We start from the raw sequence: 12,026 nt of genomic DNA, 5'->3' as shown, positions 1-12,026 counted from the left end.
TGGCACCAGCTCTCTTTCAGTGTAACCAATCTTGCAGGGCTGTTGTGCAGATGAAATGGAGAGAGGAGCCATGTGTGCCACCCAAAGCTCCTTGGAGGAAGGGCAGGCTATAAATACTGTTTACATATTTCTTTGGCGAAGTGACTCTCTAAGGCATACGTTTAAAGCAGACCACTTTCCCCTGTAAACTGTACCCCACCCCCACAGAGCTACAGTTCCCAGTTCCTTTGAAAAAACGAGGTTCCCAGCATTCTATCTGGGGAAGCAATGTGTTGTTTTTTTAGTGTGTCGTGTTCACGTAGCCCAGAATGCAGGTTAGGTTCCTAGGACACTTTCTCATGTTCTGCCCCTAATAGCATAGAAACATAGAGTTGGAAGAGACCTTAAGGACCATCTAATCTAGGCATAGGCAAACTCTGGCCCTCCAGATGTTCTGGAACTACAATTCCCATCATCCCTAGCTAACAGGACCAGTGGTCAGGAATGATGGGAATTGTAGTCTCAAAACATCTGGAGGACCGGAGTTTGCCTATGCCTGATCTAATCCAACTACCTGCAATGCAGGAATATGCAGCTGTCCCATATGGGAGTTGAACCTGCAACCTTTGCATTATCAGCACCACACTGTAACCAACTCAGCTAAGTTCCCCTTATCCACCTACTGCCACCCACTAGTTTTTCCCATTAAGTTAACTTCCTCCTGGAATGATTAGGATTTTCTCATTCTGGGAGTCTGACATCGTGCCATTTATTTTTTTTAATTTAGTGCTGATGATAATTAAAGGGGAGTGGGGGGGATAGCAAAATGGTGGCATATTTGCTGTGACCTATTAAAAGTTTCCATGTTGATTTTTGTGTGTGTGTGTGCCAGATATGTGCCTGGCTAAGTTAGGGTGGGGAAGAGAGAAGATGGGAGATCTGCAGAGCACAGCAGCAGAACAGATGATTTGTATGTAGAAGGTCTCTGGTTCATATTCCGTAGTTCATAAACTGCAGCAAAAGATGTTTATGAAAGCTTTTTTTTTTTTTGATAAAGGCGCATTTTGCAAATTCAAAGATGTGTATTTAAATGTGAATTTTCATGATCTTTTAGAGAGAGAGGGGAAAAAAACAGATTAATGCGGAGCAGGGTGAAACAGACCTATGAATAAGCACATGAGTGACACTGACAGGAAACAAACTGATTCATCCATCCCTTGAAATGGTTTTGTCTCTATAAAGCATAGATCTGTGTCTCCGTTGTTCCACGTCTGACCTCGAGGCCTTTTTGCCTCGGGGCACCTTATTTACCTTGCTCTCCTGTTTTAATAGCATGGTGCTTACTGCTGGCCCGGCTTCTTGCCAAAACGTGTCACTGGAAAGAATGGAGAGCAAACCACTCTGCAGCTGTTTACTGAATAAACAGCCTGCCGGATGCCTATCTTGTGTTTTCTGATCCAGCTTTGATTGTGTTTGTGGAGCTGGGCATGGGGGAAGTGGCTTGACTGAACCGAAGGCATGTTGCATGAAGAACAGCGGTGGAGCTCCCTTTATTTAGAACATTCATTAAGCACAAGGACCAGAAACTCAGGAGTCCTAGTCTCTACTGAGCACCTTCTGAGCTTTTTGTGTGTATGTGGATTGCCTCAGATTTTGGCTAACCAGTTCACATAAAACGTGGCCCTTAGCATGAGCAGGAATCATAATTAGACCAAAGGGGAAACTGGAGAATCTCCCTTGCAAGGAAAGGCCACATCAAGTGACACACTTTAGTGGGCGGCTCCCCAAATCTGGCCACTACTGGTAGATAAGCCATTTCGAAGCCTATTTTATAATAGCCTATGATCAGTGGTAGCTGGTGCCCTTTGGGATGGGAAGGGCAGAAGGCAGGGAGAGCAACAGGAGGTGAAGGCAGAGCCAATAACAGGCAGAACCACCCCTTCCTTGATTATATGTGAGAAAGGCAGGGCAGGTGGGAGGCTAGCTGAGGGCAGACTGAGGTTGGTGGAGCTTCTTCTTCTTTGGCCATCACTCGTAGCCGAGTGAGATTGCCTTCCATAAACATGGTTTTAACAGTGAGTCCGTAAGTGACTGTGGAGGCCAATTCTAGATCCACATGTCCTTCCACAGTGGGGACATAGGCTTCCGGGTGGGAGTTGATCACCGTGAGGGTTTGCCAAGCGTGCCTTCCCCTTAGCACATTTCTCCCTTTCATCCTGAGTTTGAGCATCTTCAAAGCCCATGACACCTTTGGTAAAGGCTGTTCTCCAGTTGGAGAGCTCGCAGGCCAGTGTTTCTCAATTGTCTGTGTTTATACTACATTTTTTTTAGATTTGCCTTGAGAGAGTCTTTAAACCTCTTTTGTTGACCACCAGGATTACGCTTTCCATTTTAAAGTTTGGAATAGAGTAGTTGCTTTGGAAGATGATAATCAGGCATCCGCACAACATGACCAGTCCAACGAAGTTGATATTGAAGAATCATTGCTTCAACACTGATCTTTGCTTCTTCCACTACACTGGCATTAGTTTGCCTGTCTTCCCAAGAAGATATGTAAAACATGGTAGAGCAGTGCAGTGCCCTGTTTACAGTACTCTAATGAAATGGCTTCCTCTGCTGCTGCTGCTGCTGCTGCTGCTGCTAATAATAATAATAATAATAATAATAATTAATAATAGTGTTGGAGGGCTAGCTGGGGACCCAACTGTGCATCATGCTGTGGATCAGTGCTCTTAAGAAGCATGGACAGGATTTCAGATGTAATGCTTATTCATATGCCTTTAATTGGATGGATGTTAGGAACAACTTGTATTCACCACCAGCGAGCAGATGTGACTTCCAGAGACTCAGGAGATGGCCTTGAAACTCGATTCATTAATCAATGTATTAATAGGAAAGGCATTCACTGAATGAATGAATGAGCATTTCTAGGATGGTTCACATAAAAAGAGAGATACGTTATATAAAAGAACAATCAATGAAAGAGCTGAATAAAGAACATCGGCTTGAAATATCACATTAAGCTCAGTAAACTCAAGCTGGGGGAAATGAAAATGGTCTTTGCTTGAAACAGAAAAAGGCCCCAATGTAGATTCTGGGTGAGAGGAAAGCATTGCACAAATGAGAACCCAGCTTGTAACCCAGGGGTTCCTAAACTGTGGTCCATGGACCACAAGTGGTCTGTGAGTGTCAGTCAAGTGGTCCATGGTGTGTCCACATTATATATTCATATTGATTTAAACTGTATTTGTACTGCTTCTTTTATTTCTTATATTGTATTTTATTGTACTGCAGTTTGAATTCTATGGAGCACAAATTGTAATATAGTAAAATGCAAAGTAATTGGGATGTGTGTGGCGCTGTGGTCTAAACCACTCAGCCTCTTGGGCTTGCTGATCGGAAGGTCGGCGGTTCGAATCCCCGCAACGGGGTGAGCTCCTGTTGTTCGGTTCCAGCTCCTGCCAACCTAGCAGTTCGAAAGCACGCCAAAGTGCAAGTAGATAAATAGGTACTGCTCTGGTGGGAAGCTAAACGGTGTTTCCGTGTGCTGCTCTGGTTTGCCAGAAGTGGCTTAGTCATGCTGGCCACATGACCCAGAAAAACTGTTTGCGGACAAACGCCGGCTCCCTCGGCCAGTAAAGTGAGATGAGCGCCGCAATCCCAGAGTCGTCCACGACTGGACTTAACTGTCAGGGGTCCTTTACCTTTTAAATTGCTGAAATATACTCAGAGTCCTGTAGTGATTTCATGCTCTTTATTGCAGCTTGTAAAACAGTGATTGAATTGCCCCCCAAACCTCAGGCTTTTATATACATTATTTACACAATGAGTTCCGTCTGATTGTCTGATTCTGCTTCCCTCCTGAAGCCTGATTGGTCTTTTCCTGCAAGCCAATCAGTTGTTGCATTCTAGACTCCTACTTGCCTATTGTTCTAGGATCCAAGCTTGGTACATAACAATTGCAAAGTAAGAAAATGAAAGAAGCAATAAAAATGCAGTTAAAAGCATGTGGCATCCAGCACAGTGCATTACAACTGTAGAAAAATCATGAAGTGGTCCCTCCAAGAACACCAACCATTTTCAAGTGAAAAAATGTTTGGGAACCACTATTGTCACTAAGAAGGACCCCTTGCAGACATGTGTTCAAACCTGGAAGTATCATGGGTATATCAATGCTAAAGATGCTTTTTAAGAGCATCTCCCGATCCCCCCCCCAAAGGCAAGTAAAGCCAACAATGCACCAGAAAACAACCATATTTGTCACACATGTCAAGGCAGAGGTGAGGCTGCTTTAGATTTTTCTCACGGGTATATAGGAACTGTTTATATATCAGCAAGCTCCTGTATGGCTGTGGGGACATTTGAATGACCTAGAGGGGGACCAGCCTCATGGGAACTGACACTGCGATTTAACTCTTCTCCTGATGTGCTCAAAGGCAGATCTCTTTACACCTGATACATATATATTTGTGTGTGCGTGTGCGCATGCGTGTGTTAGGACCTACGCATGTCTCTTGGCTGTAATTTGTTTAAAGCTGATTTTAATATTGTACATTTAAATTTCTGTAGCTTTATCTGGGACATCATGGTGAGGAAACCCAACATTATATTTTCAAAAGGGGCAGATAAGCCAGACTGTTTGAATCTCCTTGAGGCCATTCTAGGCCACTTTGGTTGAGTGCATTTTATTGGTTTACATTCTCCTTGAGTTTCCTGCTTAATCATTCAAAACATTCAAGCCTGTTTAGCCACAGTATCTATTCATTTGTATATGCCAATTCTGAATGGAAGCAGTGTTTCTCTAGGTTTCAACCCCTACATATTGCAGGGTGCAGTTTCAGAATAGCTGAAATGCTTTTCAAAGGCCCTCTTTTATGACCATGGAATACCAAGTAGTGAAAGTCTAGTAAGTGTGCAGAACAAGGCTATCCTCCCAGCTTTTTTAGGTTGTCATTTTGCTTCCCCAAAATGCTTGAGAAGCTGTACAGTATTTACATTCCTTTGTATAGCCCTGGCTGAATCTTTGCTTTGCGAGACTAAGGAGAATTCATTCCCCTTGAGCCTAAGGAGCGAGAGAATTAATGTTGCCTTGATGATGGTATTCACACACTCTTCAAATTAAAGAAGAAATTAGCACAGCACTTCACAGTTTAAATACAGCATGAGGAGAATTAATGCCATTTGAAGCTGATGCTCTTGCTAAGTTGCTTCCAGGCGCAAGCAGGAGAAAGTTAGTTCACCTGGGGTCTAAAATACACAAGAGTAGCTTGAAGTCACAGAAGTGATGACTACCCCTGTTGGCAGTTTGTTAGAGCCTTTTTTTGTGGAGCAGACTTACAATGAAACTAATTGCAAATTACAGTTAAAAAATTCATGTGCATTTACCGGGCGCAACTTAGAGTGTTGAACAGAAGCACTGAGCCTGTCAAACCGGAAGGTTGACTGGATTGCATAATTGATAGCCTTTGACCCAAGAGCACCTGTGAGGTCACAAAGGAGCCATCTTCTAGGGTTATAGGCTTCCTGGGTGTCTCTGATTTACTTTAGTTATACTGTGCATTCCCCAAGCCATTAATAAAAACAAATAAAAGTAGAACTATAGTATGCTAACGAATAACAATGCTAAATCCGGAGAATCTGGAGGTGCACTCCATTGTTTTGTTGTTGTTGTTGGGAAACCCTTTTATTTACATGAGATAGACAACTCTTCCCAAATCCCCTTACTTCAGAGGAATGAAGCGAGAGGAGTGGGTGGCCCCGATTCATAGGTCAGCCGTGCTTAACGGGCTTGTAAGTGATGGAGAACTCTCCCAAATAGTGACCAATCATTTTAGGCTTGATTTCCACCTGGCTGAAGATCTTCCCATTGTACACGCTAACCATGCTGCCCACCATTTCTGGTGTCGCAGGTGGGTCTTGACCACCTCTGGCTTCTCCATGGGCAGGGCCTCTTTCTTGGCCTTGCACAGCCACTTGAGGAGGGAGTGCTGCTTGTGGCGCAGGCCGCGGTTGAGCTGCTGGCACTGGCAGGCACTGTACAGCTGCATCAGCTGCTCATAGGACACGTTGAGGAACTGGTCAAGGTCAACACCCCGATAGGTGAACTTCTGGAAAGTATGCTTCTTCCTCTGCTCCACTTCCGCCATCTTGGCTGCAGTCTCCTCTGTGCACTCCATTGTTTTTTTGAGACAGACAGATGCCAACAACAACTCCATGCATAATGTTTCTCCTTCTTTTACAAAGTCTGCAATGTATTGCCCTGATCTTTACAGAGAATTATTGCAAATAACTCACCTGACTTTCGTTTCTTCTAACTGCCACAAACGACTTCCTGAATAATTGCAGAACATTGCTATCATTCATTATCTTTTTTGCTCTGTAGGAATTTCCTCCTAGTAGCCTGCAGCAAACTTTTAACTCTCCCTGCTGCTGACGGGCAGCATCATTGAATGGTAAATAATACTTGCCTCTGTGTATGTGCCTGTAAACTTCACGTGTCTACTACAAAACACAGGGCACCTTGAGCTCCCATTTTTACAAGCTGCTATCATTTTCTTCCTCCTTCGCTTTATGACAAAGGCTTTGCTGCGACAGATAATGAAACCTTACAAATGGATAACTACTGCAACTGCTTTGCTATAAACACAGCTTGTGCAGCGTATGATATGATGGAGTTGGTTTTGAACAGCAGGGAGGGATAAAACACACCCCTCCTGTCTGTTGATACCAAAGAAACCTAAATGAATTAATGCTCATGTTCCATAACAGTGGAAGCTATTAACCAACAAAGCAATTAAAAAGAGTTCATAATCGGCAGTGGTGATACATGTATATTAAGTTACCGAGACTTTTGCATAAATTACTAAGGGATAAAATTACACATTATGGTGTTTTCAGTTTTTGTGGTTTGTTTTTTTTAAGGCCTGCTTCATTTGTTGACTTAACATATCTACAGCCTCTTCAATAGCCAAAGTGCTCTAGGAAGGTCACAATAAAATTGTGTTGTAAGCTGGCATCTGATGAATTTCAGAGGGCAGGGGGAGTTCCACAGTCTGGGTGCCACTGTGAAGGTGCTCTTCTCTGGCATCACTGCACAATGAATGCTTCCTGGTTATGGGAAGACATTGAGGAAGGTGTCCATGTCCCATCTTAACACCTAGACAGGTCTATTCGGACAGACACTCCTTCAGGTATGTAGATCTCGAGTTGTTCAAGGCCTTGAAAATTCAGAGGGTAACTATATTGGCAAGCAGTGCAAGTCTTTAAGAACTGGTGCGATATGACACCAACTGGCCACTGTTTAGCAGCAATCAAGAGTTAGAGGATACAGAGTCTTGAGTTAAGGAACCAGATCTGCTGCTGGGATTCAGACCAATGAAACTGATGGACATGAACCCTCAAAATGTCCTTTTGTGGCCATAGGGCCAGAGCTCTGTCCTCGTGCTCAGCTTCCCTGGAGCCTGAGGAGTCGGGCACCTCCCACAGGACCTCACTGGTCCAATGGCACAGGGAGAAAACTAGGAGGGAACCCATTAGAGAGAGGATGAGTGACCATCTTCAGGCCAGAGAGATGAAACTTTAAGAATCCACTGCTATCGACATGGGGATGAAGGTTCCAAAAGACTTGGGGCTTCTGCACACTCTTCTGCTCTTTTCATGCATGGTCTGTGCTTTAATGCTCTGTGTCTGGGTGACCCCCCCCCACCCATAGCTTTCCCTGCAAAAACCCACTCCTTAAAGCTAAGAGCAAACAGCAGTCAACAGAAAATCCAAATTGATGCTTGTTCCAATTGAGTGCTAAAGAGCAGGTTTTCGTGGGGAGAACTTTGGGGCACAAAGCACGCATACTCGGACACAGAACATTTAAGCGCGGACCTGTGCCTAAAAGAGCAGCACAAAAGATGAGTGTGGATAAGCCCTTGGGCTGTTCTCAACTTTTGTGGGAGCAAATTGCACCCTTGGTGCTATCCGTGGTCCTGCAACTTTTGAGCCCTCTTGCCACACAGTTTCTGGCATCAGACTTTTTTTTTTTTAAAGGAGATGCAGCTGTGCAGAGCCTTAATCTGGAATGTGTTCCCAATCTGGAGAGAAGCCACACACCAGTTTCCCGTCTGAAATCCACCCTCATTCCTGTCTCCTAGTGTCTGAGTACAGGCATTCCTTACCCCCTTAACACGGGGGTTATGATCCGTGTCCCTGTGCACATAAATGAAATCGTTTAAAGTAGGGAACACGCTCTAAGCACTCTTCAAATGCTCTCTCTGCTATGCTCTCTTCAATCCATATCAAGTTGGTAGCCCTAATGGTGGCGTTTTCTGCAGTCCCTTTTGGCTTCCTTATGACTTCCCACAAGTACCAGCTGGCCAACAGGCCCAGCTACATCTTCTCCACCAGTCAGACACAAAGAAGGTGTACCTAGAACCTGAAACGACCCTACAGCTTCCCCCTTCTGTATAAGAAGCCTCAGTGCTGCTTGTCCCAGTTTTGTCAGTGAATAACCAAGCTTCAAAGGAAGAAGCTGCTGGATCAGGCTGATGGCCCAGCTAGTCCAGCATCATGTTCTCACAACAGCCAACCAGATGACTATGGGAAGCCCACAAACACCTAAGCACAACCACGCTCTCCTCAACTGAGCATCTGAGAGTTAAATTCGAAATTCCTGCAGCTGACTAAATTTAGGCGAAGTTGAGTAAACACAATCTTCCCTGATGTTGTTATCGTCAAGCATTATAATTTGGACCTGAAAAGGCTTCTGTGTTATCATAAGACTTGAGCATACAGACTTGATTATATATTCTTTCCTTAAGTTTTTGTTTCATTTTGGAACGGCTGGCACAATCTGTATGTAAATGTTTCTCAAAGCTCGTAGGACCGTAATGGGTTTGTTTTCTTAAAGGAGAAAACCTACTGCATCACCCTGGCATAATTGAACATGGAGAGGAGATCAGAATTAAGAGCAGCTGCCTTCAATAGATTGCTGCAGGGTGGGGAAAGAGAACAAAGTACGGTAGTTTGTTTTTGGTAACTTGGATTTTTATGGCTGAAGGGGCCCATGTGAAGTAGTATACAGGAATTCTGTTCTATTCTATTCTATTCTAGTTTAGTCTAGTCTATGGGACGTGGGTGGTGCTGCGGGTTAAACCACAGAGCCTAGGACTAGCCGATCAGAAGGTCGGCGGTTCGAATCCCCGCAATGGGGTGAGCTCCCGTTGTTCGGTCCCTGCTCCTGCCAACCTAGCATTTTGAAAGCACATCAAAGTGCAAGTAGATAAATAGGTACCGCTCCGGTGGGAAGGTAAACGGCATTTCCGTGTGCTGCTCTGGTTCGCCAGAAGCAGCTTTGTCATGCTGGCCACATGACCCGGAAGCTGTCTGCGGACAAACGCTGGCTCCCTCGGCCTATAGAGTGAGATGAGTGCACAACCCCAGAGTCGGTCACGACTGGACCTAATGGTCAGGGGTACCTTTACCTTTTTAATCTAGTCTATATATTACACTTGTATCCAACCCTTCCTCACAAAGGAGCCCCAGGAGGTAGGCATATCAACAGAAGGAAGTCTAGGAACTGTAGTGCATGCAGGAACCTAGACATACCCAACAGATATTCCACTGTGGGTGTAAAGTAAGAATGCCTCTTATAAAATGGCCTTTCCCTTGGTCCAAGCTTCCCCAAAAGACAGCAACTTGTGTGTTTGTGTGTAACTGGGAAAATGTGACACCACACCTACAGTGGGGGTGGGTGGGTTGGTTATTGGTTTCGGAACGAGTAATGCCTGTGAACATCAACAGATGGCCACCCTTACCTATGGGCCTCTGCCTTGGTTACATTTGCCACGTTTTGCTACTGTAAATTTCTCGAGGTGCATTGTGTCAAAGTGGCTGGAGAGGTGAACATCTGCTTCTGTGTTCTCATGCTGTTAATTTGTATTCTGGTTTGAGAGAATGATTGGCTGGTTGGTTAGTCCCCCCCCCCCAATTGTAGCTGGCCCTGTATTTACACATGTGGACGCCAAGTGGTTCAGCTCTGTGGTTAGCAGGCTGTGGCTACGAGAAAAGATAATGTGTTGTTACGGAGCACACATGCTTTACATTAAAGGGAGCACTTTTTTAAAAAAATGTGCAGGACAAGTGTGTTTATTTTAACAGTTTATATGTGCTGAACTTGCTCATGCTGCTCTATGGGATGAGTTAGCATCTGGCTTGCAGGTGTCAGTCAGTGCTACGGATGTCTCCGTGTCCTCAAGCAACCTTGGTTGATAAGCCTCACAAACATATCCAGAAACATAAAGGCATCTAAAGGGGCTTATCTTCTTAAAAATAGCTATATTGATCTGACCCTTAGAGCAGTGGTTTGGGAAGTATCTTAAACTATTTAAGGTTCAGCTTTTAAAAGGCTGAACTGATTACACACCTGGCCTGGTGCAATGTTGCCATTGATAACCTTTTCTTTTTCTTCTTCCATGAATTGGTCTAAACACCCTTTCAAAGGTGCCTAAAAGTTGGTGGTCATCACATCATTTTTTGTAGTACAGTCATGCCTTGGTTTTCGAACACCTTAGTTCTCAAACGTTTTGGCTTCCGAACACTCCAAACCCAGAAGTGAGTGTCCCGGTTTGCAAACTATTTTTGGAAGCCGAATGTCCGGCGCGGCTTTCGCGGCTTCTGATTGGCTTTCAAAGTATGTTGTTTGGTTTTGATCTGATATGCTTCTTCATCTCATAACTTGCATATGCCATGTGGTTTCCCTTCCTTCCCCCGCTGCTTCTGTACATGCTATGCATTGCTAATTTACAATGAGAAGATAAGCCGGAGCCGCTCCAAGCCCCTACTAGCCTCAATACGGCAAATGTTGAAACACAAAATGGGCATCTTTACACACAAGTCTCCTAACATTTTCTTTCCACTGATGAAAGAGCGATTGTCTGTTGGGCTGCTGGGTAATTAGATATGCCTCTACATCTTTGTTGGTTGGGACACAAAGACCTCATTCCTCTTCCCCCAGGCACTGTTGCGGGGGTCAAGATGGGAGGCTGTGTTTTGAACATGGTTTGATAAGGTGTGTCATTTTTAGGGGGTGAAAAACAACGGCATTAAGGAGAAGTAGGGAAGTGTATAGAGCTTTTCATACAAAAGGTTCAGTTCCTGATATCTTCAAGTAGGGCTGGGAGTGTCTCCCTTTCAGAAATCCTGGGGAGTTGCTGCCAGTTAGTGCTAGATAGACAAATGCTCAGTTTCCCTTGTTCCTAGGTGATGCGGGCAGGAGCTCACTACCCTATCAACAAGGTAACAGATACCAAGACAGGAGGAGCTCCAACCATCTTAGGAGGTGACGGAGATGTGCTCCCCTTCTTGTGGGATATAGCAGCTATGAAGGATTTGGGAAGGAAGCAGGAAGCAAGCCTCAGCCAAGAGGGAAGAAGGGCGGGATAAAATCAATCAATCAATCAGTTGATTTTTAAATTATTTATTTAAGGGCTGGAGGCAGCTGGGCTAGAGAGGCTTCTTCTAGTGCTCAGCTGGGTGTTTGAAAGTGGAGCTGAGGAGGAAGAGAGCTCCCCTCTTGACAGAACCACATTCCTGCATTCTCTTGTCAAATCCTTCTGCTACTCCTTTCACTTGACTTTGTAATTCTGTTGTCGCTTGTTCGTAAACATTTTGCATGTTTGGGGTGGGGGAATTCCCAAGCGGTGAGTTCAAGTCAACACACTCTTTTTATCTCTCTCTCCTCCCACCCTGTCCCAGTTCTGAAGCTTAGCTGTCCCCTTGACTTATTTGTTGGAAGCTGCCCAGAGTGGCTGGGGCAAGCCACCCAGATGGGCAGGGTACAAATAATAAGCCCCCTTATTGTTGTTATAAGCCCCCTTATCTCCCCTGCAGCAGGTGTCTACAACTCCTCCCTATCCCTGGGCCCCATGTGATGTTTCAAAATGTAGCATTTGCTTTTTCTTGGAGACCAAACAAGAAGCTTTTATTTTTTTCTGGGGATGGCAAGAATTGGGAGTTGGTATAACGATCTCTCTCCACCCACCCCTGGTGCTCAGAGAACT

At 44.7% G+C, this 12,026-nt stretch overlaps 1 pseudogene across 1 annotated transcript; it reads right to left on the bottom strand.

Annotated features, from left to right (window-relative positions):
- Positions 1–5,699: 5,699 nt before the first annotated feature.
- On the bottom strand, positions 5,700–6,161 carry LOC309537535 (small ribosomal subunit protein uS19 pseudogene; annotated as a pseudogene). The gene has a single exon. The product of its transcript is annotated as a small ribosomal subunit protein uS19 pseudogene (transcript).
- Positions 6,162–12,026: the final 5,865 nt, after the last annotated feature.

The sequence above is a fragment of the Podarcis vaucheri genome, assembly GCF_965113315.1.
Source record: "Podarcis vaucheri genome assembly, chromosome: 7".
Classification (NCBI taxonomy): Eukaryota; Metazoa; Chordata; class Lepidosauria; order Squamata; family Lacertidae; genus Podarcis; species Podarcis vaucheri.
Note: the sequence above shows the minus strand (reverse complement) of the source record. Positions and strands in the feature narration are given on the sequence as shown.